Source organism: Rhinolophus sinicus, linkage group LG09, assembly GCF_036562045.2.
Source record: "Rhinolophus sinicus isolate RSC01 linkage group LG09, ASM3656204v1, whole genome shotgun sequence".
Classification (NCBI taxonomy): Eukaryota; Metazoa; Chordata; class Mammalia; order Chiroptera; family Rhinolophidae; genus Rhinolophus; species Rhinolophus sinicus.
The window spans coordinates 31,899,673-31,927,302 of record NC_133758.1 but is presented as its reverse complement, the minus strand read 5'-3'; the positions used below and the strand labels follow the sequence as shown (position 1 = coordinate 31,927,302).

At 36.6% G+C, this 27,630-nt stretch overlaps 1 protein-coding gene across 7 annotated transcripts in view; it reads right to left on the bottom strand.

The window, feature by feature from the left end:
* Positions 1-27,630, bottom strand: part of NOL4 (nucleolar protein 4) — a 308,057-nt gene that overhangs the window by 44,791 nt on the left and 235,636 nt on the right. The window lies entirely within an intron of this gene.

Below are 27,630 nucleotides of genomic sequence, written 5' to 3'. Positions count from 1 at the left end.
GTATAATAGAAACAATATAACTAAGCTTCTCTTTTCTTTCCATTTTGATTCTCTTTGTGCCTGCTACTTTCTCTGCATAGTTTCCTTGCAAGATGTCATCTGTATTTATGCCTTCATCTACCCCTTCTACTAAAGACCTCTAAATCTAAATCTGTAATTAAGACCTATTTACAGGCCCACATTTCCAACTACCCACTGGACATAAATATGCATACCTACATACAACACAGGTGCTTCCCAGCCAGTATGTCAAATTATATACTTTATCTTCTTTGTCTCTCACTTCTTCTGCCATAATTTGCTCTGCATCCTGAATTCTTAATTTTGATTAACAATACCTTCATCTATCTAGTCTCCTGAGCCACATTCAATAGGTACCCTTTCTACTATTTCATATGTACAACCCAGGACAGTCTTATATAGTCAATTTTATTGATTAGTGAATTATTTAAACAATGTTCTATTGAATGTCTTCTATGTACTAGGCTACACATTCATCTAGGTGCTGGGGATGTATCATCAGATAAAATAGAAAAATCCCTGCTCTCAAGGGACCTACAGCGGCATGCGACAGGGAAAAGACTAGGCAAGAGGAAGAAATGAAAACTATAAGATAATAAGTTCAGCGGGATAACAATTAATAATAAAATAAAATAGGGTGGTATAGAAAAGAATGACTAGAGTTGGGTGTCCAACAGGGAAGGCTTTTCTGAGAAATATACATAAGCCAATTACCCAAAAGTAGAATAAAAAAGAGGCATTCATGTGAAGATACAGGAGAAGTTCATGTGTGCATGTGTGTGAGAGAACATGACACAGAAATCCATTCTACACTTGATATGAAACAGTCTTCAGATCCAAAGATCTTTTGATTACAATTTCCAGGGATGTGACACAATAAAGCAGAATGTGCTAAAAGCACCATGCGGATCATTCACAGCTAACAGAATGGCCACATCCAAAGGCTGAGGAATGAAATGAATTGGTGCAACTAGAAGCAAGGTCTTTAGAAGTCATACCACAGCGTTTTGCCCTAAGCCTTAGGCCATTTAATATTTAAATTGAGACACATAAGTACACTGATAGAATACTGAACAATTTCGGTGATAACAAGAAATAGATGCAAAGAGGAAGGGAGAAGACTAAACAATATGCAAAGTCAACAGTAACAGGATTTGAACAATTTCATTACAAGCTGATATTTCATAAGATGAGTTTAACAGGGCTAAAAGTATAGCCTTAAACACTAAGTCTAAAATATTATCTACACAACGTGAGGAAGAAGTATCATAACATTAGCATATCTGAAAAAAATATGGTTATAATTAACTAAAACATTTGTTAAAATATTTATTGAGCACATTATATTTTGCAAGACACTGCAGTTGTAGTGAATGATAGACAGAATGCTTGCTTCCAGTGAACTTACATGATACCAGGGGAAACAGATAACACTTTAGAATTAATTATAATCAATTTAAGTCTAACAAAGAGCCCAATTAATATTAGGAATGTATATAATAGGGGACCTAATGTATAAATGAATTAGACAAAAGAATAATGTCATCTTAGGTTGCATTACTAAAAGTATATAATGCTGAGAATGCTGAGCTACTGGCACTTAATTATTTCTTGAATAAAGAATGATGCTAACTCAACAACAACAACAACAAAAAGAGATACATATTATATTATCAGGTAATATTTATTGAGCATTTACTATATGCCAGGCCCTGTGCTCAGTTGACTGTCATATCTTAATCCACACAACATCCCAATGAATTAAATGTTATTAAACTCTCATTTTATAGACTGATGAAATGTAGGCACAAAGGCTGCAAAGGGATTTATCCAAGTTCCTATAGCTCCTAAGTATCGGAACTGAGATAGAAACCTAGGAACTCTGACTCCAGAGTGGGCAGGCTTCAGGAGTATGCTCTGCTGAACAAGTCAAACCTTCCAGATGCCACACTATGAGCCATCAGAAACTGAACCTGTCCAGTAAAAATACAAACAAACAAAACAATGAGGTTGCTAGAAGATCTCAAAACTTAATATAAAATGAAAGGAACTGGAGGTATTTAACTAGAGAAGACAAAAAGTAATATTCGTTTGTTTGTTCATCAGGAAATCACCTTTGTCAGGCTTACTCTGTCAAACACTGTTGGGAACTCTTTTGGCTAGAATGGATGGAAGGAAATTGGTAATCAAAGCAGATCTCACCAATCTGTCTTCCACAGTATAAGTTCATTGTGTTAGACAATTAGGGCAAACACTCACACACAAAAGGCTAGCTATATTGTTTTGATAGTCAATGCTTTGTTATTTTAATCTGCAACAATATGACAACAGAATTGAGAAATTTTTTCATGTAAAAAGTGTCTCATTTTCATATCTGTTTATTGAATAAACAATACTATAATAGATGCTAAATAGTAAGTTTTTTTAGCATATGTAGTACTAAATATATTTTTAGGTGTATCTTCACATATTAATAGGCAATATTCCAACCCGCTTTTTTAATCTTTTAAAATTTGCCAAGTGCCCTAAACTGTAGCATCAAGTACAAACATCATTCAGTTATTAAGGGCTGTTTTTATTCAAAGATAACCGTTAAAATAAAATTAAGCAAAGTGAAAAATAATGGAACTACACAGGCTATTTCTCTATGAATTCAGCATTATCTTCACTTCAAAACTTCCCTTTGATGGGATTTGCTGTTTGTTTTCACCCAGGCACTGTGCAGGAGGCTGGATTCGGTGATAAGCAGTTTCTCCATTTCAATACAAAATCATCAAGGTGATTAATACTTCTAATTTCCAGGAGCCTAACTTATGCAAATACACTACAACTTTCTTTCCATTTCCTTCATCTTTTGCGGCCCTTGCAAAGGGAATGATGGGATACAGTCCTGTCTTACCGTGTTTCCCCGAAAACAAGACCTAGCCGGACCATCAGCTCTACGGCGTCTTTTGGAGCAAAAATTAATATAAGACCCAGTCTTATTTTACTATAATATAAGACCCAGTCTAATGTAATGTAATGTAATGTAATATAATATAATACAATACAATATAATATATGTTATATATATAATAAATATAATATAATATATATAAGACAGGGTCTTATATTAATTTTTGCTCCAAGAGACGCATTAGAGCTTATGGTCTGGCTAGGTCTTATTTTCGGGGAAACACGGTAACCCATGCACAGAGTATAAGAACACTCCATTTCCTGTCTGTGGCTCATCTGAAGTTGCAGTAAAATTGTGGACCCAGCTCTCCACTTTTTTTTTTGTTCTGGTATGCTTTGGTGGACAAAGGGGCACAGTTCTATCTGCCCTGCAGAATCCATCTAAATATGGTTATATTAATTGTTGTGATGCTTTCTGAGTACTGCAGAGTAAAACGCTGTATAGGTAGAGTATTCAATACCACCACCACCCAAAAAACAAACGAAAACCCCCAAAACCAAAAAACCAATATGAACATCTTAAACTCTATAGAAGGCTAATTAAAAAATGAGGACCTCGTTCTCAGATGTGTGCCTTTTGGGGGTTGCTGACTGAAGGCTGCCTTTTCCTTACTGGGCTCTCTCACTCCTTCCATGGCTTTAAAGTGTTTCATGAGCTAACCAGTTTTCAGGACGCTTAATCCCAGGCATCCTTCATTTCAAAGAACTTTATTTAGTGAATTTATTTTTTTTGTTTGCCTCATAAATGGCTTATCATTCTAGCTTAAAGAATCTGGCCCCATTTTTAAACTAAACATATCTTTGCCACGACCAAACATAAATGCTGTGTTTACCTAATTGGGGAACCCAGAGGCTTATCTTCCCTCTGAACTTGCCAGGAATAACAGGTAACTTAGTTCAAAACAAATGCTGATAGACACATGACAAAATGGTGGGGAAAAAAACAATTTTGCTCAATTGACCTTTTATGTTTTGCACCACGCAAGGCTTCTGGTTTCAAGTAGCTCACAGAAATCATACAAAAAGTTAGGATTTTAAATACACCTTAATTCAGTGGTTGGTTAAGGACAAAGTTCATAATTCAGCTTGAGTTTGATGTATAGTCATATATGCTTCACATATTGTTACTGATATATGTATTATTTCCAATATTACAAGTATCCTCTCAAGGGCAAAACTGCTTATTTTTCGATTCTAAAATATAGAAAACAGAAGAGTCAAATTTAAATAGCTTTCTTATTCCTATTCTTTTAACATAATTTTCTATTCTACTACAGCAACATGGAGAGATAGTATCTGTGCATTCATATAAGTTGGAATAGTAAAACATCTAAAGACTATCTTATTTCTCATCTTAATTATTTTTTCAAAGGATTAGCAAAGCTTTAATTTTTAAAGCGAAATCGTTGACAAGTATTTTCAGGTGATAAAAGACTGCTAATACTAGGGAAATCAAAGTCTTGATATATTTCAGGTGGCAAAATCAACTGCCTCTGGGGACCAAGTAAGGCAGTTAAATGAGTGAGGAGATTACAGGGCAATAGGAAATTGTGGGGACTGGCAAATTCCACAGCATGTGCCCCATTGAAGAGCATTCAAATGCAAACATTTTATAACCAAGTTCAGGCCAAACAAAACACTTCTGCAGTCTATTACCTAATTGCTATCTTTCCTATACACTTTTGATATACGTAGGTTTAATGTACTGAGCAGTGCTTGTCTGAGTTGCTGACGCAAGTTATGCGTTATAATACCGGGCTAATACTGAATTATTCCTGGAAATACTTGTAAAACCTAATGAGTGTGATTAATCTGTTTTGGACCCTGTGGTCACAGCCACAGCCGAGCCCCATGTTCCCCATCTGTGCTTCATGACCAGGGTCTCCTGAGTTGCCTGATACAAAAGCACCCACTGCATTTACTTCATATCTGAGGTTCGAAAAACACAGGGGCCGCGACCTGTCATGGACAGACACCTGAGTGGCTTGCTCAGGAAGGGGTTAAGGGAAGGAATTTGTAGCCAGGCAGCCCTGATAGTTATCCCCTCAGTCTTGCATGGGGGTGAATTTGGGCTGGTAATGTGCTTGCCTTCATGCTAAGATGCACACAACTTTTCAGAACCTTGAGTGGGTGCCTCCACAATTAATAAATCGCTGTCAAATTTTCTACAGTGCTTTCATATTTAGAGAAAAGCAGTAAGGTAATAAAAGAAACAGACCATACACACATACATACACACATATGTCAATTTTAGTTTGATTTTAGAACAGTATATACACATTTAAAGTAAAGCTTGGTCAGCATTTTATAGCTAATGAATGGATAGTACTTTTCAGGAAGCAGCTCATTAAAAATTGATTTCCTCCTCATCATTAAGAAGCACTTATTAGTAGTCTAATTACAGATGGCCTCAATTAGGGGATACGTACAGGGTATGTATGCATAAAACACTGCATTCTATAAAATCTTTGTCTTTAACGCAGAAAAAATCATTTTACATGTACATGGTATTCACATCTTATACTTCATATTTATTACAACTAGCACAATTTTTAGGAAAAATAAGAGATTAAGATTTGTTTTTAGAAAAAGAACAGATTTTGTGGTGTGGAGGTGTCGGGGTCTGAAGGTACTTTACACAAACTGTTTATTATGTGTTTGACAGTAACAACATATGAGATTAGGTATTTGCTATATACATGTCAGTAAGCAGTAGGGCTAATATTCATCTTTTTAAAAAGTTCCATTTCCAATGTCATTACTCTCCAAATTTATCACTGATTTCAGATGACTAGCATTTCTGAATATTTTGACATAAACTTTCATTTTGTGTAAGAGTTTATCTGTACTATGTACACTACTATGTAAGAGAGAAAGAGAAAGAATCTATGCCAGTTCCCTGGTGATAAAACTCATGCAATTTAAAAAAAAAAATGAACAGAGATATTGACCCTACGTCAACTTTTATATAAATAAAACTCAAATGTTTTCTTACCATTTAAGTAGCATTGGAAGTAGTTACAGATTTTTCCATTTATAGATATACTTTAAATTCATCCCTTCAGTTCTTCTGGTAAATTCTTATTAGGTGTTACTCATAGGCATAAAGCCATATACACGTTTTTCAAAAAATGGAATGTAAAAACTGGAGTTAACCCAAGCTATGGGTTGAATTTGTCAACACAAAGGAACCAGCACTTGATGTGGAAAATTGTCCAGAAAGCTTGCGTTGGAAATAGGGTGTGGCTGGACAATCCTATGTTAACTAAAGAGATTAGCTGTGAGACTTAACAGGATCCAATCAACCTTCTCAGCAGAGGCCAAGGATAGAGAGGTTATCCAGGAATGATGTCTGAGGAAACCTCACGTCAAATAGTGTGGATCACCTTGACATCCACGAAGACTGACAAAGGTTTTGAGAATTTTATACCGGCAGAAAAATGAAAAGCCTGAAAGAGACAGAAATGGGATGGAATGAAAGAATGACTCTAAGGGCAAAGCTGAAGATGCAGAGACCAGCGAGGCAGAGCTCCCTGTGGCCAGCGGGACCAGATGTCCTTGGGCTGAGAGGACCCAGGTGGGCTAAGAGGCTAGGACTACCACCCAGGTGGGCTTGGAGGACAGAGTTGGAGCTGCAGATCATTATTCTCGGGCTTTGAAATCGAGTGGAATTTATCCTTCTGGGTTTGGATCTTGTTTGGGACCTTTAGCCCATTTCTTCCTTTTTTATCCCATTTTTTCCTTTTGCAATTGCATCTCGGTGGCCTGGGGAAGCAGACAGATGTTCCTTAACTTTTTCCTGGAGGAATTATACAGAAGAGTGTCTCTCTTCATATACAATATTTAGATTTAGATTACATTGGATATACCTCAACTTTTGTGCCATTGAGGTGTATATATTTTATGTTTTTAAATACATTCTTAAAGGTAAGTTCATCATAATAATAAACTAAATTTTACATATACTTCTGTCCAATCTGCTTCCAAGCTTTTTGGAAAACTCCCCTGAAGCAATTTTGATCCTAAATCTTAAATTTAGTTTATCATGTATTAAGTTTATTATATGTGCATTCTTTTATAATTTATGAAATGCTGCTTTGAAATTACTATAGAATCAATGTATATTAATGTTCCTCAAGCTTTAAGCAAAAACAAAATATTACTATTCTAATTATATTTCTATTTTTTCCTTTGTCACTAGCATCATTTACATTTTCATCTGCACACACACAAAATAATGAAAAAATACAATGTTTAAATTTCCCCTAAAGGTGAAAATACATCCTGATTGAGAAAGAAATTTGGGGGTGGGGGGACTACCCTCATGGATGTGAGTACTAATATTTTTTATTTTTGCCTGATGTCTGTTCCATGATACCATGAGGTCATGGTTTAGAAAATATTTAGAAACTCTTTAAGGTCATAAATTAGAATATGCAGGTTCTCTGTTGATCAGGATTTTTATTCTTTTTTTGTTTTAGGCAAGATCATCCATGATTATCATATATCTTATTATTGGAAGAGAAATCAATTTATTTTTGCTAAAAGTTGTGCAGTTGTCAACATTTCATCTGCATGTTTAGATTATGTATGCATAATAACTGTTTATCAAATATGATTGTCTAATATATAACAATGTTGCTATTAAGACTTCAGCTTTGGGAGGACATGTCTACATTAATACCAAATTTAGCCTACTAAATCAAAAGTACTATTTAAAAAACTCAAATTATTACTCCAGTAATTATCCCAAAGCCTTTTTATCACACATTGACAGATACCCTCTAGTTTATATGAATATAATGTATTTACATATATGTATATCTTTTTATACATAACTTTAAATAGCTATCTTTTGTGTATGACAGGTATAGGAGGTACATGCATATATTTGTGAAAAAGCGAAGAGTAAACATGAACAAAAATCACTCATCTGCTGAGTATAGACACAGCATGTATAGCTAAAAATTAGAAAAAAATATCTTCTCCCCAAGGAACAATACTCTACACAGGATTTACTCATGGTGGATGGCTCTACAAATCCAAACCCACACAGTTATCATTGCCTTTGAAAATGGACTTCTTATGAAATGAGTACTTAAAAATTAGATACACACTGAATAGAAGAGAAAGATGGCCACTATTAAGGAACGATATACATACTTGTATATTAATGTTCAAATGTGTTGCATTTAGGGCTGAACTTCCTCCAAAGCTCGCAGTAGCACTTGTATCAAGCTGCTCAATTCAGCCTGCTGCTATGACAACTATCCAGGGGCAAATGTCAGGTCAGCTCCCAGCATCTGTGTCTTGCTGTAATTGCTTTGTCAGAAACCTAATAGCTGCCGCCTTTTTCACACTGAACAGTGAAAAGCAACAGTGTCCAAAGAACAAAATGTTGAAACATTCTTTATCCTCTCTCTCCTCAGCCTACGCCCTTGGTTCCTATTGTATTATATTTGTGATTTTCCTTATTTGATGCTGAAATTGTGTTTATTAGGCTGTCAGACATTTTAAATGACAGTATTAATTGCAGTGATCACTGTTCTATTTGGCCATATTTGCCATTCTCAGACTTGAGCATTCCTATTATGTTAGCACACATCTCATTCAAAGGCTCTTTCCTTCCTTAAAACTGAACTTTCTATCATGCTACATCAAGCCACATGTGGAAATTCATTTTGTGCTTACCCTAATTTCAGTATATAGCTAGGTATCTTTCGGGGCTCACAGTGATGAAAAGCTAAAATTGTTTTAATCCTACAGAGTGATACACAATTGTAGTCAATATTCCAGAAGACACCTGGAGGTCATTACAATGTTAGCTGGGTATATAATCAAGTATTAAATGTGTAGTACTGATAGTGGTTGCTACATCAAGAACCAGGAAAGGCGCATGATTTTGGGGGCTGAGATTTGATCCAAGAGGTGCTTCTTAAAGTAGGCGTACTTTGAGGTGGATGTACAAATAAACATAGGAGTGGAACTGGAGCCAACAAAAAGCCTGGGTAAAGATATACTGGTGCAAGGAGAGAATTCTTAGAGAATTAAGAATCCCGCTCTAGACTTCTGGTCAAGATGGCGGAGTAGGTAAATGCTGTGTCTGCATCTTCTATGACCACATCAAAATTACAACTAAACTACACAACAGCCATCATTGAAATCCACCTGAATTCTAGCTGAACAGAAGTCCTGTAACTATGGATATATAGAAAAAGCCACATCAAGACTAGTAGTAATGGGGTGACACAGACAGACTACCACATGTGGTGGATAAAAATCGGGAGGGATATATTGGCTGTGGAGGTTGCCCCCAGATGAGCAAGGAGTCCCAGCCCCACACCAGGCTTCCTAGCCCAGGGTTCAAGTACTGGAGAGAGAAGACCCCATAACTTCTGGCTGTGAAAACCAACAGAGATTGTGGCTGAGTGAGACTCCTGGAGTCCCAGGCATTCCTCTTAAAGGGTCCATGCACAGACTTACATTCACAGACAGACTCACTTGCTGTAAGCTCCAGAAGTGGGGCAGCAGCTCGTAAGGTGCCAGGGACATACAGAGGGGAATTGTCTAGGTTCATGGCGAGGGCTGAAGGAGCAGCTTTCTCCCAGAGATGCTGGCAGAAGTCATTGTTCTTTTGTTGAACTCTCTCCCCTCCCAGTGTGCAGACGCAGGTGGCCTCCATATTTGAGTCTCCAGCAACCAGTCTCCATCATCCTCTGTCCAGCCCTGGTGATTCCCTGAGATCCCACCCCACTGAACTTGGGGACCCACCTAAGCCGCTTCCAATGTCTTTTCCATACAAATGGCCTGTCTTGGCTCATGCTGTGGATCTTCCTAAAATCTCTCAAAGATTCACAAACCCCATACAAGCAGCATTTGGCCTCAGCATGCCCCGTACCTCTTGCTAAGCAGCCCCAAGTCCAGCACTAGTGGCAGCCAGCTTTGGTTCATGGTTTAGCCTCTCCCAGGCACTGCAAGCCCAAGAAGTGTGAAAGACACTACAGATCACTTTGTGGCTCATGCCAGGTGACCTTTGTAAGGGCACCGGTGAAGACTGAAGTTGACCAGGGGTATGGCTCCTTATGAGAGGCCCTGAGGCCTGCATGCCGTCTGGCTGGGGACCACACTGGGGCAACAACAGGCCACCTCTACATGCAATACACCCAAAGGAAAGACTTGACAGGCACCAGAGCCCTGTAAATCTTGCTCTGTTTGATCAGCCCCTGCACAAGAGCTCCTCCACTGTAGTCATGGACAGTCATCACAACCAATCAGCCGGAGGCTTAGTCCCTCCCACTGAGGTGCTAACTGTAACCAAGGCTCAACTATGACAGGAGGGCACACACAACCCATACAAGGGACATACCTAGAGCACCTGACTCAGATGACCATGAAGATTGCACCACTGGGTCCCACAGGACACCTACTACATGAGGCCACTCTACTAAGACCAAGAGACACAGCAGATCTACCTCATACACAGAAACAAACACAAGAAGGCGGCCAAAATGGGGAGACAAAGAAACATGTCCCAAATGAAAGAACAGAACAAGTCTCCAGAAAAAGAGCTAAACAAAATGGAAATAAGCAAGCTACCAGATGCAGAGTTCAAAACACTGGTTTTAAGGATTCTCAAGGAACTCAGAAGAAGAGTAGATGAACTCAGTGAGAACTTTAAGAAAGACATAAGAAATATAAAAGTGGAGAGAGAAAACATAAAAAGGAACCAGTCAGAAATGAAGAATACGATATCTGAAATGAAGAATACATTGGAGGGAATCACCAGTAGATTAGATGAAGCAGAAGATCGAATCAGCATTTTGGAAGATAAGGCAGCAGAAAACACGTAATCAGAACAGAAAAAAGAATCCAAAAAACTGAGGAGAGTTTAAGGGGTCTCTGGGAAAACATCAAGCATACCAACATAAGTATCATAGAGGTACCATAAGAAGAGAGAGAGAGCAAGGAATTGAAAACCTATTTGAAAAAATAATGACAGAAAACTTCCCTAACCTGGTGAATAGACATACAAATCCAGGAAGTGTATAGAGTCCCAAACAAGATGAACCAAAGGAGGTCCACACCAAGACACATCATAATTAAAATGCCAAAAGTTAAAGTCAAAGAGAGAATCTTAAAAGCAGCATGAGAAAAGCAGTTAGTTACCTACCAGGGAGCTCCCTAAGACAGTCAGCTGAATTCTCAGCAGAAATTTTACAGCAGAAGGGATTGGCAAGAAATATTCAAAATGACGAAAAGCAAGGGCCTAAAACTAAGATTATTCTACCCAGCAAGGCTATCATAAAGAGCTTACCAGACAAGAAAAAGCTCAAGGAGTTCATCATCACCAAATTAGTATTACAAGAAATGTTAAAGAGACTTTTTGAAAAAGAAGAAGAAAAAAGATAAAAAACATGATTAATAAAATGGCAATAATTACATATCTATAACAATTACTTTAAATGTACATGGATTATATGCTTCAATCAAAAGACATAGGGTGGCTGAATGGGTAAGAAAGCAAGACCCTTATATATGCTGCCCACAAGAGACTCACTTCAGAGTGAAAGGCATAGACTGTAAGTAAAGGAATGGAAAAAGATATTTCATGAAAATGGAAACAAAATTTTTTTTTTTAGAAAGCCGGGATAGCCTTTGTTTTTTTTTTTTTTTTGAACTGTTATTTATTTTTTAAGTGTATTTTTCCAGGACCCATCAGCTCCGAGTCAAGTAGTTTTTTCAATCTAGTTGTGGAGGGCGCAGCTCAGAGTGGCCCATGTGGGGACTGAACCAGCAATCTTATTGTTAAGAGCACCATGCTGTAACCAACTAAGCTAACCAGCCGCACTGGGTAGCAATTCTTATACCAGACAAACTAGACTTTAAAACAACGACTATAACAGGAGACAAAGGAAGACTCAGTAATTCTACTTCTGGGTGTTCATTTGAAGAAACCCAAAACAATAACTTGAAAACACATATGCATCCATATTTTCATTGCAGCATTATTTTCAACAGCCAAGAATTGGCAGCAACCTAAGTGTCCATCAATAAGTGAATGGATAAAGAAGAAGTGGTACATATATACAGTAGAACATTACTCAGCCATAAAGAATAATGAAATCTTGCTATTTGTCACAACATGGATGTACCTAGAGGGTATTGTGCTGAGGGAGTAAATCAGAGAAAGACAAATGTTGTACAATTTCACCTGTATGGAATCTAAAGAAGAAAATTAACAAAGAAACAAAACAGAAACAGACTCAGAGATACAGAGAACATTTAATGGTTGACAGATGTGAGGGGGTTTGGGGGGATGAGTGTAAAGGTAAATGGATTAAGAAGCACAACTTGGTAGTTACAAAATAGTCATTGGGGATGTAAAGTACAGCATAAGGAACATAGTCAATAATACTGCGATGGTTATGTATGGTGTCAAATGGGTATTAGACTTATCAGGGTGGTCACTTCGTAAGGTGTATAAATGTCTAATCACTATGTTGTACACCTGACACTAATACAATATTTATGTCAATTGTAATAAAAAAATACGTATTTTAAATTAAACAATGATGGATCCCTTTCCTCAGATTTCGCATAAATGAAACATAATATTCTGTACTTTTTGTGTGTTGATATAGGAAAAAGAAAGAAAATACTTTTTCTAGTAATAATGTTTGGGAAATGGAAGTAGGTGGTTTTGAAGTAGGTGGATGGTTTTGACAAGGATGAAATGGGGAACTGGTACTTTTTTTTTAAATCATGAAATCAATTCGGAATAATGGTTCCCTAAAGTGGTTCAGAGTTTTTTTTGGTTGATGGTCTTGGATTATTTTTCTAAATGGACCTTATTTTTCAGACCATTTCAGGTTCACAGCAGCACTGAGTGGAAAATATAGAGATCCACATGAATTAAAATTAAAACGTCAAATGTTAAAGAGAGAGAATCTTAAAAACAGCAAGATAAATACAACTTGTTATGTACAGGGGAATCCCATCAGCAGATTTTTCAGCAGAAACTTTGCAGGCCAGAAGAAAGTGGCATTATATAGTCAGAGAGCTGACAGGAAAAAAAAAAAAAAAGAAAAAAAAACAACTTTTGGAGACAATGGCTATGTTTATTATCTTGACTGTGGTGATGGTGTCCCGGTTATGTGCATATGTCCAAACTCATCAAATTGTATACATTAAATACTTGCAGTTTTTTTTTTTTATATCAATTATACTTCAATAAAGTTGTTTGTTTAAAGAAAAATGAAGAATCCTGCTTTACCTTTACATACCTGTAAATCCTCCAAATATCATTTATATAAAACAGCAGTAACAACAATAAGGAACTACATTTCCTATTTGTGTAATTTTTAGTGACAAATAATAACAGTAATAATGTAGGCTTCACTGAGTTTTGGGAAAAAATTAAATGAAGAAATTTATGTGAATTCAACATTAAGGTATATATACATACATTAGTATAACTAGGTATGTATATTTCCCATACATGTCCCGATTATTTCCTTGAATATCGTTAAGCTGATACTTTGAATGGTTAAGAACTGTGAATTTAAATCTGAATCTGGGTATTTGAAATGGTTTTAACAAATTTTGTCCTTAGAATATAAATTACCAAGTAAATGGTAGCTCAAAAAATTTAACGTAAAAAAGTAAAGAAAGGATTCTGTATTTTTAAAAAAATACCTCGAATGCAGAATCGTATATAAAGAATTAAAGAAAATACACAGATAACTGGGAATTCCCTAGAAAGGAAATTTTCCTCACACATATGGAGACATACAAAACTTGACAGCTTCACTGGACTTCTCCAACTTGCTTCATAGGCAGTAACAAATGATAGAAAAATTCAATTGAATTAAACTAATGTGACTTTCTGAGTTCTGCATCTAAAACAGTATTCAAATTCTTGCATGCTATGAATGTATGCTGGCATTAATATCTGAAATTTATGAAGCATTCTGATTTTCATTACTTAGAACATTACCCTGAAATAAAAAAGGGAGCTGAATTCTTTATACTGTATTGGTCTCTTTTGTTTCTTCTTTGTAAAGAGAAATTCTGCTTCTAGTGAAATATGGAAAAATCATAAAGAAAGTAAGAAAGAAAAGATGGAGGGAAGATCTAAACTGAATATAACTTTTCCAGGCCTATTTCTTACATAAATTTATTGAAATAAGTGGTCCGTGAGGTCATCTGTAGCTCTAACTTTTTTAAATGAGTGTAATATGTCCCATATAATAATTCAATCATTTGAAAAACAGCCTCTTCTTTTGCAAAGATGTAAATTAGCCATCACGTATAGCAATTTCATGTAGATGCCTATATATAAATTAAAAACATTCCACTGCAGCTGATTCTCTAGACTGTTTTCCAAAGACCTGACTCAGAGGTTACCTTCTTCCTCTAATTCCTCAGGTCCCACCCCCTAAATTCAATCAAGCAGCAAAGATGAGGAAATAACCAATAGGAAAGATATTGGTATAGTTCAAAGATTTTCTTGAACTGCTGTTTTTTGGTGGAAATCGTAATGCCTCTGGAATTCAGATAAACTTTTCACTTACATCTACCTATTTTATACTTAAGTTTACAGTTATAGCTATGACCTCTTTGGTATTTTTGCTCTCTGCCCTTGTTCTAAAACCCAGAACTATGACATGACTTCTATTCAATCTCACTGACATTTTCATAGAGAAATTTGAAACAGGAGGCTAATCACAAACCTCAGAGATGAATAAAAGTGACTATTCCCACCACGTGCTGGGAGTTCCCTGAGTGTCTTTGTGTATCAGGGCCAGAAAACACTTTGTGTTTCCTAAATAAAACTAGCACCAAAACCAAAAAAATAAGAACATAGAATGTCCCCGGAGAAATGATTTAATGAGAAATTCGATCTTAACATCGGATCTCACTGGACTGGCAATTTAATTTTATAATTTAAAATGCTATGGTGATCTTGCTTGTATTCAAGGCAAAACATTAAAATGAGCTTAGAAATAAAGGTGGCTTGGTATTTGCTGTATATGAGCATCAGTTATCTTTTGATGAAAGAGCACAGGTAAGGACTCTTAGAAAACAGTTTTGCATAAACTCCTAAAACTGTGAGAGGCATTCCTTCTTACATCCCATTAACAGGCTGTAATTAAAAACGTACGTTGTCATTTAGAAATCTATACCTGGGTTGAAGCAAAAAAAAATTTTTAAATATTGTTGACAAGGCAAAGAACAGAGATGTGGTTTTTTATGAGGTTGAGAAACTTGTAAGAGATTGAACCATTTCAGTAAAATTGATTGAAAAACATCAACATTGCTGCCAAGCCTATCAAAAAGTCAGGCTCCCTTCACCATTATCAGAAAAACATAAATCACCAAAGAAAGCAAGTTGACCTGCCTGAGGGATTTTCTCTAGAATCACCTGTCTGTCATGTGTACTGCAGGACCTGTACCTGTAACTAAAGCTCTAACGTTAGCACCGCACAATCCTTAAAATTTATGATCGGAAGACATCGGTTATGAAATGAAGATGCACTGATATTTTTGAAAGATTTCCACTAAAAATGAAAAGTAAAACTATTTCAAAAGAAGACTAATCCTCAACTACCTAGATTACAGGGTTCTCCAGGCTTTACAGAAACACTGCTTTCCCCAAGTGCTGAGTAACCGAGAACAACAATGGGTTTCTTGAGGCCACTGGTTTCATTGCATCTACCACACGAGTCATGTCAAACATCATAAATCTCTTTAGGAAGCATAATCGAAGTTATCAAGCTATTATATTATCTCATTTTACAACAAATTTGTGACTAGGGCTAAATTTCCCCAATACACACAATATTGTCGTTTCACAGTAACTAATGAGGTTTTAAAGTGGCTAGATTGCAGAGAAAAGACAGGATAAGGAATGAACATATTATGAGAAAATAAATAATAAAAATGAATATATTGGCATAAGCCAAACATGTCAGATTCTTCATTTATCTGCTAAGCCTAAAAATAATAGGTTTTAAAAATAAATACTATTAACAAAAATGCTGTCTTCATGGGGAGCCTAGTAAACCATATGCTCCCCTGACTGGCACTGAAAAGTGTATCAACATATTACGTTGCATTTCTCTGTCTGAATTCAAACCACCTACTCATATCCTGACATTTATCCACTTGAAATTAATAACATACTAAGCCAAAGATGTACCTAAAATTAAAAAAAGAAAATCATTTCTATAGAAATGTGGGAGCATTCTCGATGAAGCCAGAATACCAAATAGTAGAATGAGTAACAGAAAGATAAAAAGGAAAAACAAACAAACAGAAAAAGAAATTGAGGCTTCTTCTTACCTCCCCCCAAAAACTCATACATGTCACCCCTCCAAAAATAAAGTTTCTCAGCTTCAGAGTCCCCCATCCTTAAAAGAGGAAAACCATTTGATCTACATGTTTCACAGTGCTTTTGAGGGACCAATGAAACAATGCACTGTAGATCACTGCTCAGATAGGAATTGATTGATAAGGAAAATATGTGCACTAAGGAAAAATACACCGAAGTAACTTTATTCTCCATTGAAGAAAAACAGATAAAAAATTGACTGAAAACTGTAATGTCAGTGCTTTGAGACACCATCAAAAGACAGAAAAAGATAAAAAGACATTTAAGACAGAAAGAATAATCTTTGCGTATAGTTACATAAGCTAAAACTATAGGAAAACATTAAACTTTCATTCCTCATTAGCTGAGCTAATGTTGTCATGGAAGAGTAGGTATTCCCCAATCACTCATTTTTAACTTAGAAATACCCTATAACCATAGGAGTATTTTGTACCAGATTAATCTTCATAATTACTTTTTGGCATTTGCTCAAATTTATGTATTTACATAGCAATACATAGCAAATCTGAAATGAGAGCTGGTAGAGAAAGTAATTTCTTGCTGAATCAGAGCCTCATTTTTGCCCCTGGTCTCATCTACACTTCCTTGTCCCTAGGGTTCTGAAGCTTCCTAAAAATTGTACGTGTCACTCTCCTTCCCACTCCACTCTGGCACGTACTTAAAAAGCCAAACAATTTAACAGGACCTATAATAGCATGCACCATTTAGTTTAATCCTTCATGTCCAATTCCCTCTCATTTCTTCCCCAATATTTCACGTTTCCCTCTGAGGAGATTGCTGGTTTTAATACTCAAGAAACTTCCACATGTGAAAATACTCCATGTGTCTGGAATATCACCCTGTACCTTTTTTGTCTCTCAAAAATCTCCTTCACTGCTCAAGGTCCTGGTCAAATACTGCCTCCTCTGGGAACCCCTCCTGGGTTTCCCAGGAGGAATTAGGAGCAGTCTCTCCAGGCTCTCACAATCTGATCACACCCTAATTAAAAGAATATATCTTCAAAGCACAAAGTAAATCCAAATAAATCTAGTATATGACAAAACCTCAGTAAAAGTTTCCCTCCCCTTGTTTTCAACCCTCTGTACCGAGCAAAATTTCTTCAATGTTAGGAATGTTTGCTAAATAAACCACTTTAAGGCTTATTTATAAGTAATTTTCTCCTCTCAATCATATTTCTTACTGATACAGATCTACGAAATCTTTAAGGAATTACCTAGAGCAATTCAAAAACTTGGAAAAAATAAAATTTAAAACTTGTCCCATTTAAAAGTTATCTTGCAAGAAATAGAAGTTGGAATTATTAATAATTCATATTTGAAGCCTAGCCATATTATTAAGCTAATGCTGAAATTCATAAAGGAATTGTTTTGCTCACAAAATACTAACAGAATTCAGATAAACTATCCTTCCCCATCAAGTAAATAAATATTCCACTAATAATGTTTCTCAAATATTATATAATGTGCACAATGAATGCAAAATTTTTAATTAGACTGGTAAATATAGATTATAATTAGCCATAAGTGGTATTTTATATGTCTAAAGTATTTGAATTTGGCATATATGTTTACTTTTCCATAGTTTTTGTTTACAAAATGTTCTATGTTTGCAAACATATAATGTAACAGATATAAGATTTCCATATTGTTATTATTTAAAAATGTGATTATTCACCACTCCCAGAGTCTGTTCATAATAATTTAGAAAACACTACATGAGGGACTATTAAGTGGCTTTAAAAATAATCTGTAAGATTATATAGTCACAGCAAATACTCTAAATGTTAGGCTAAATGGAAGGATGCAATGTGATACTATTCTGCTTTTTGAAATAAGAAGTTTTGCACAGAAAAAGTAGCAGAATTATACTATAAAACCAGTGGTGAAATTACTAGCAAATTGTATTAGGTTGGTACAAAAGCAATTGCGGTTTAAAAGGTTAAAAATAATTGCAAAAACCTCAAATACTTTTGCACAATATTTCTTCTTTATACATTTATTTTTCAAATTATCAAAAATAAGCTTACATGTCTTAAAACATTGTTTAAAATGTAACAATAAGCATGATTTTAAAAAGCACAGGGATTGGATCAAAGTGGGGTCCATCCTGAGCAACTCTGTAAACTAAGGGCTCTCAGCCTCTGTTTCTTCACTTCATTAAAAGCCATGACAATTACACAAAACAGGCAAAGCACCCTGCACACTGCTGCACCCATAAATGTTCTCCTGTTACTGTTGTTATTAATATTAATGATGAAAATAAGGTTCATTACAATTAGATGACTTGGGAAGTATATTCTATGTCAAACAGTTTAAAATTACACGTTACAAAGGAAATACAATGTATTTCAAGAACTACCCTCAGTGGTACTTGGTTTTTCTTATACAACAAATTTTCTCCTTTGGATGAAAGGGCCATGATGAAACAGGTTGAAAGATTCAAAGACAGAAGCTTTTCTTCAAATACTGTATGTAAGAAAGGAAAATGCTAGTAGAATCAAAGCTGAGGATAATTGAGAATAGGGACATGGGAGTGTGTCCCTAATAGGGACACAAAAGTAGGTTTCAAGCCATATCTCAGTTACTATCTCTTTGTTTAAATTTAAGCATAAAACCCTATTGAAAACTGTTGCTTTTAGCTATGTATTTGTTAAAGATTACAAATGTTACTAAAAGAACATACAAATACAAAATGAAATATGAAATGATAGCTGCCTGTCTAAAAATTTGTCTTATATCTTTATTACAAATATAGCTAACATACAATATTATTTTAGTTACAGGCGTAAACCGTAGTTATTCAACATTTATATAGCTGAAGAAGTGATCACCACAATAAGTCCAGCAACCATCTGACATTGTACCACACTATCACAATATCATTGACTGTATTCCCTATGCTGTATATTACATCCCGTGACTCACTCATTTTATACCTGGATATTTGGACCTCTTATTCCTCTTCACCTACCCCACATTTTTTTCAATTATACTTGACAATCAATATTATTTTATATTAATTTCAGGTGTATACCATAGTGGTTAGACATTTATATGATTTAAGAAGTAATCGCCGTGATGAGTCTAGTACTCACCTGGCACTATACATAGTTATTACCATGTCATTGACTATATTCGCTCTGCTTTACTTTACATCCCCGTGACTAGTTTGTAACTACCAATTTGTACTTCTTAATCCCTTCCCCTTTTCTCTCCCAATCCCAACACCCCTCCCATCTGGCAACCATCAAAATGTTCTCTGTATCTATGAGTTTGCCTCTGTTTTATTTTGTTCTTTAGATTCCACATATTCATATAAGCAAAATCATATTGCATCTGTCTTTTTCTGTCTGCTACTCCACTCAGCACAAAACCCTCCAGGCCCATAAATGCCACTGCAGATGGCAAGAACCCACTGCCTTCCCAGGCCAGGCAATATTCCATTGTATGTATGTACCACCTCCTCTTTATCCATTCTTCCATTGACAGAATCCCAGGCTGTCTCCATATCTTGGCCATTGTAAACAATGCTTCATTGAATATACAGATGCACATGTCTCCTCAAAGCAGCGTTTTGGGTTTCTTCAGATGAATACCTTGAAGTGGGATTACTGGGTCCTTCTTTGTCTCTTGTTATAGCCTTTATTTTAAAGTTTATTTTGTCTAGTATAAGTATTGCTACTCCAGTTTTGTTTTTGTTTTTTTCATTTCCATTTTCATGACATATATTTTTCCATCCTTTTACTTTCAGTCTGCGTGTGTCTTTCAATCCGAAGTGAGTCTCTTGTAGGCAGCTTATGTAAGGATTTTGTTTTGTTTTTTAATCCATTCAGCCCTATTTCTTTTGATTGGAGCATTTAATCCATTTATATTGAAAGTAATTGCTGATGGATATATAGCTATAGGCATTTTATTACTCATAATTTTGATTTTATTTTTCCATTTTAAAGAAGTTCCTTTAACATTACTTGTAATACTGGTTTGGAAGTGATGAATTCCTGTAGCTTTTTCTTGTCTGTGAAGTTCTTTGATTCTAAATGATAGCATTGATGGGTAGAATACCCTTGGTTGTAGGTCCTTTCTTATCATCACACTGAATATTTCTTGTCAGTCCCTTCTGGCTTGCAAAGTTTCTGTTCATAAATCAGCTGATAATCTAATGGGAGCTCCCTTATAAGTTACTAGTTAGTTGCCTTTTTCTTGCTGCTTTGAAGATTCTTTGTCTTTAACCTTTGGCATTTTAATTATGATGTGTCTTGGTGTGGGCCTATTTGGGTTCATCTTGTATGGGACTCTGTGCTTCCTGGTCTTGTATGTTTATTGCCTTCACCAGACTAGGGAAGGTTTTGGTCATTATTTCTTCAGGTAGGTTCTTGATCCCTTCTCTCTCTCTTCTCCTTCTGGTACCCTTATGATGCAAATGTTGTTACGCTTGGTGTTGTCCCAGAGGTCTCTTAAACTATCCTCATTTTATTGGACTCTTCTTTGCTTTTTCTTGTTCCAGTTGGGAGTTTTATGCTACCTTGTCTTCCAAACTACTGATTCGATTCTCTGCTTCATGTTGTCTGATGGTGACTCCTTCTAGTGCAGTCTTCATTTTAGTTACTGTATTCTTCACTTCTACTTTTTATGGTTTCTGTGTCCTTCTTTATGCTTGCTATCTCTGTTGAAGTTCTAACTAAGTTCCTTGAGCATCCTTATAACCATTGTTTTGAACTCTGTATCTGGTAGGTTACTTGCTTCCATTTTGTTTATTTCTTTTTCTGGAGTTTTCTTCTGTTCTTTCATTTGGGATGTATTTCTTTGTTTCCTCATTTTGGCTCTCTCTCTCTGTGTGACTGTTTCTATGTATTAGGTAGGGCTGCTATGTCTTCCAGTCTTGGCCAGTTGGCCTTATGTAGTAGTTGTCCCGTGGGGTCCTGGCAAGATTTTCCTAGTCACCTGCTCCAGGAGTGTCCCTTGCATGGGTTGTGTGTACTCTCCTGTTATAGTTGAGCTTTGACTGCTATTGGCATGTCAGTGAGTGGGATTGACTTTCATGCTGATTGGATTTGGGGCTTGGCCATGTGCACAGCTCATATGCTACTATGTAGGAGGCTTACCTCACTGTATGAGACTTGCCCCAGTAGGCACTGGTGTCCGTTGAGACCTCTTTTTGTGTGTGTCGCTTGTGGGGCTAAGTGAGTTGTGCTCACCTGTGGTCTGAAGCAAATCTCCAAGTATGTTTGTTCTTCGAAGGGGCTCCAGTGCAGGCTCAGGTCACCCGCTGCCCATGACTGTCCAGGGACTACCTGGGAGGAGCTACAAAGCGATCCACGGTTGTTTGCTACCCATGATTGTTTGCTACCTGTGCTAAACCTGGAGACACGTGGAAGAGGCCATGCTGGGAACCAACAATAGCTGCCTCTATACAAGGCCCAGGATAGCTCCACAAAAATCCAGGACACCCTGAGGCCTGCCATCTACTGGCTGCCTTAAGGTTCAACCACTGATAACGCCTCGTGTGGTTTGCAAGTTGGGTGAGGCAGGGTCTCAGGGAGTCACTAGAGTGGGAAGAGTTGTGGTCACCAGGCTAACGTAGACTCTGGTTGGATGTCATTGCTGAACCTGGAACTACTCAGCAAAAGTCTCAGCGTAAATGGAGGCCAGTTGCCGCCTGCCTGAGGACCATGGACTCTGACAGTGTTTTAAGAAAGAGTGCAATGTGGGCAAGGCTGGCTGTTCCCTCAGAAAGTGCCTCCGGCATTGGGGGTTAAGTAGGGTAGGGTCCCCCCAGAGCTAACCAGACCCATTTAGATTCAGATTTGGTTGTGTGTGGGGAGGGCTCAGCACAGAAAAGATGGCACTTGCTTGCTGGCTGCACAAGAGAAAGACTCCACACAGGGAAAATGGCAACTGTCCAGCAGCCCTGGCTCTGAAGCCACACACATCAGTCTCCCCTCTATATGCTTCTGATGTCCCCCAAGTCACCATCCCTCTGCTGGAGCCCTAGATGCATGCCTGCAAGTGAGTGAGTCTTTGCATAGGCCCTTTATGAGGATATCTGGGTTTCCTGTGGCCTTCTGTCCCACCCATTTGGTTGAAATCCCCACTATTTTTCACAACCAGATGTTGTGGGGGCTCCTCTTACCAGAACCAGTACTCTGGGCTGGAGAGCCTAGTGTGCGTTTGGGGTGCCTCGCTCCTCCAGGGGACACCTCTGTGGCTGAGATATACCTCTTGATTCTCAACCGCCACACAGAATTGCAGGGCTGGTCCATTCTGCATCTCTGTTCCTCCTACCAGTCTTGACATGGCTTCTTCTTTATATCCTTAGTTATAAAACTTCTGTTCAGCCAGACTTCAGATGGTTCTCCCGGTTGGCTGTTCTATAATTTAGTTGTAATTGTAATGTGTTCATGGAAGGAGCAGGCACAGTATTTATCTACTCCACCATCTTGGATTTCTCCTAAAAATTGTCTTCACCATGGTATTTCAGATAGTTTTCAAATACATCCATGACAAAATAAAAAGTCTGTATGAAAACTGCCACAACACTTATCTGGCTATATTTCAAATCTCTGTACCTACAATTACATTGCTTTTTATAATACGCCCACTCCTTAATACTCTAACACAACAAAGGAAACATCATGAAGAGATACAGGCTGCAGTAAATTCACCATTACTAAAGAAAACAGAGTAGCAGAAACTATGGGCTTACTAAACATTTTTAGGTCCTGGGCCCATGTTTTCATGCTGGTTTACTAGCAGTGATTTTCTTTATTTAACTTAGCGATATATCAGTTGTCAGTATTTTATTTCTTGCAATCTCACCTTTCATTGTGTCACAAACAACTAACATGCCGTGTCCTCTATCCTCCCCACAGTGGTCTTTTCAATAGAGTCTAAATGTCACATCACATCTGTCCTAGTCACTGCAAAAATTCAGTCACCCAGCACTCATACCACCTTGTCTTTCATGAGGGCTGTGTCTGTTGCTGCCGGGGAAGCTCCTGACCATTGGTTTTATGTGATCCCTTCGACAGAACTATAAATTAATTTGACTGAATGAACCAAATAGAGAAAAGCAAAAAATACACAACAGCAAAACAGCAAAAAGTACACACCAATGGAAAATAAATCACCAGCAATTAGCTGGGTCTATTCTCTCTCACTTTCTGCCTCTGTCTCTCTGTTTAGATATGTAATCAAGAACCTTGAGATATCTTTGTTTCTAAGAAAACAGTAATGAAATAATACCAAATAATAAAGTTAGAGAAAAATACCATTTTTCAATTTGTGTCATAGATTTATAAAAGTGAACACTGACATTGCCCATCCTTTGCATTGTCAAAGTGAGAAAGAATTTCCTAGATAACATAAAAGTTCCAAATTTTCATGTTAAAAGAAAAGCAATGCGGAATATATTCTATAACTCATTGGGGACTGACCTCAGTTCTGTAAAATTTGATTCCTGATGGAGCAGAAGATGGCTGTCCTTGCCCCTGGCTTGCTTTAGGGCTGAGGCTGCATAATAACAAGCCTCCTCTGGATTTTGGTGCAAGGTGGACGTATGAAATAAGGTATTTAACACATCCATAATTCCTTTCATGTTCACAGCTCAAAGAACTTTATAAAATCCAATTAATTCATCAAGCTTCACAAACTCAGAAGGGCACACATATTCACAGCCCTACATGTGGCTACTACAGGCAGCCAGTAGTCAGATGCGTGGCTTAATATAATCCAACTTTAACTGTCCAATTTTTTAACTTCCATGTAACTACAGACAGGCAGGGGCACAGTGAAGAATCTGAGTCACCAGAAAATTCTAAGAATTGTGAGTTGGGTTAAGAATTCTCACAGCAAAGGATGATCCCATTGGCAACACCCAAAAGACCTCTGGCTAACGCTACTTGGACAAAAAGAAGGTTTAGATCTAATTAGGAGAGGGCTCCCCTATCTCCATTTTTCGGTAGGAAGTGCAAAATCACTTGCTAGAAGCCACTGTGTAGCGTGCCAAATGAAGTTCATAGAATTCATAGTAAGAAGAAATAGGTTAGATATTTTAAAATATCTGTTTAATATATTAACTACTAAAAATATATTAAAATATAAAAATAAAAACCACAAAAAAACCAACATTAAATCAGTGTTCACAGCGCATAACCCATTCCCCCTGGATGATGTGAAGCACTTTGTCGGAAGTTTATAACCTTTTTCAAGCTCACATCAAAAGAAAAACATCATGCTTGGAATAAATAACTTGTTTACTGGGGAAACCTGGTTTGCTAGTTATGGAAGAGTACAAAACAATCTTTGTGAATGAAGCAGACAGTTTTCCAACAAAAAACTGCACTGTCAAAAATATTGTGAGCAGAGGCACAAATAATGAGTCTGAAGAGTTTGTACCTGAACATAGGTTTTCCCTTAGTGAACATAATGATAAGGTACAGGATCGTGGAGAGATGACAAGTGTCAGCCTCACATAATAGGAACTTATACCGACTGCCCAGGCAGCTGAGCAACCTTGTAGAAATCCTTCCACTTCTCTGAACCTCAGTTTCTTCATACGAGGTCTGACAATTAAGTTCAAGAACTCATCCTAGAAAAAGTGCTGCATACTTCATTGCTGAATATCACTATGGTCACCCTTCAAAGTACTCCCCTTGGGAAGCTACGCACCATTGCCAGCACCTAGTCCACCCCTCAAAGCAATTTTGGAACTCTTTTTCTGGAATGGCATCAGAGCTGTCATCGAATTACCCTTGATATCCTGAATGTCATCAAAATATCTTCCTTTCAATATTTCCTTTATCTTCAGGTAAAGAAAGAAGTCATTGGGGGCCAGATCAGGTAGTAGGATGGGTGTTCCAAAACAGTTATTTGTTTACTGGCTAAAAACTCCCTCACAGACAGTGCCCTGTGAGCTGGTGCATTGTCGTGATGCGAGAGCCATGAATTGTTGGAGAAAAGTTCAGGTCATCTAATTTTTTCATGCAGCCTTTTCAGCACTTCCAAATAGTAAACTTGGTTAACTGCTTGTGCAGTTGGTATAAATTCATAATGAATAATCCCTCTGATATCAAAAAATGGTTAGCAACATCATTGCAACAAGTTCGCAAACTTAATTGTTCGACCTCGTATATAAATGTGAATATTAATACCTGCTCTCATGGGGTTATTGAAAACACTAAATGAAGAAAAAAATGTTAAGCTATTAGGTTTCCAATAAACCTAGAATGTATTATCTATGTCATTTCCTCCATTTTCCCCATGAATCCCAAGACCACTGAACCCTTCTAGGGCCTGCAAAGAATATTTCTATGGGGCAATTGAACATCCTCCATTCCCAAGTGACAGAGCCTTGCAATAAATGACCACTATGTGTAAGGACACAGAAAAAGAAATAGCTAACGTGGGAAGTAGGATCAAGGACCATTGGTCCTGAACCCTTCCATTCCGTACTCCCAAGACTATAGTAAGAAGTGACATGCCTCAGTATCGCTAGCAACTATTCTTCATAGGGTAGAAGCTCTAGGAAGCAAATTTGAGCTCAATTTAATGACCATCAAAATGATTATACCTCTTTGACAATAGGATACATGTTTTAGTAAATAGTAGGTCTTTCTTTCATGGAGGTGAGATTGTCCTATCACTTGAGGTATTCAAGCAAATGGTGAATATAATTTATCTTTAACAATATGTAAACTTATTAAATGCAGTACACTTTTATATGCACCGCCTTATTAAATCCTCAAAATAAATCTATGAATTTGATATTTGTATCCCCATTTTACAGATTAAGAGAAGAATGGTCAAGTAATTGATCACATATTGGTGGAAGACTACCTTTGGGGATTTTGTAGAGTGATATCATAGGTAGTGGTAGTACATAATAGAATCAGTTATTTAATTTTCGTACTCTAACAGCTCTATAACTGATACTATACAGGGATATTCTATTAGGTTGGTGCAAAAGTAATTGTGGTTTAGAAGGTTAAAAATAAAGGCAAAAACCGCAACTACTTTTGCACCAACCTAATAGAATACAGGCTAGGTAGAATATATACAGAGGGTGCCAAAAAAAAATGTATACACATTTTACGAAAGGAAAACTGTATTAAAATTGTAATACTCAATATAGCAATAACAAAAGAGGAATACAAGTCACTTTTGACTTCTGCAATTACAGGAAGTGATCAAAGTGGTTACCATCAGCGTCCAGACACTTCTGATTAGGGTGAACTACTGCTTGAGCAACGTTGACCAAAGTGTCCACTTGTATACATTTTTTTTGTCACGTCCGGTATATTGGCAAGACAACAACCAGGAGAGCCCATTCAATCCCAGAATTCTACCATTCTAATTTCTATAATTATGATCGTTTCTCAAATAGACTTAGTGTGACTTCAAAACTCCTATATATGAGATAGTACCATTAATGCTTCTTTCTGGTTTTACTTACATCAGTTCACTGACAGAAAAGCTAGAATACAGTTGAAATATTCTTTCCTAGGCTGCATTTATTGATGCTTACTATATGCCAGGCAAATACTAAGTATATAATATAAATGTGTCCTTTAGGTTCTCAAACCACACTATAGGTTTATTATTATTGTTATTATTATTATTATTATTATTATTAATTTTGCATGTGAAGAAATCTAGGAACAGAGAACTGGAGTAGCTTTCTGAAGGTCATACAATTAGTAAAGGTAAAGCTGAGAATCAAAACCAGATGTAGTTAACTCTAGAATGTGCAATCCTAATCGCTATGCTAGATGCTCTTGTATATAGTGCTTGCATATAACTCATTTTAAGTATGATAAATTTTAGAGTTATAATAATGATAGAAGTATCAACTGAGGACATGCATCTGTGAATAAATACTGCTAGCAAAGAACGATTAACCAACTCAAAACCAGCTTTTTCATATACATTTTATCTGAGACTAATACAATTTTTTTATTTAACTAAAGCTTTCATTTTTTACATTAAGAATTATTAGCATATGCCATATTAATAACAAGCACATGAATTAAAAATTAATGCCATTCTGGAACATTTTTCAATATGCTAATCCTGGCATAGAAAAACTATTTTCTATTTCTTTGAAGCTCATTGGCTCACAGGAAAAATAAAATTGGATTAATAATTTAGTCTTCTCATCCCAACCTCAATTAGAAATATGAAGCACCCAAATAATGTAAAAGTCATAATAAAGCATAATTTTATGTGTAATACTTAATATTATACCGTGTTTCCCCCAAAATAAGA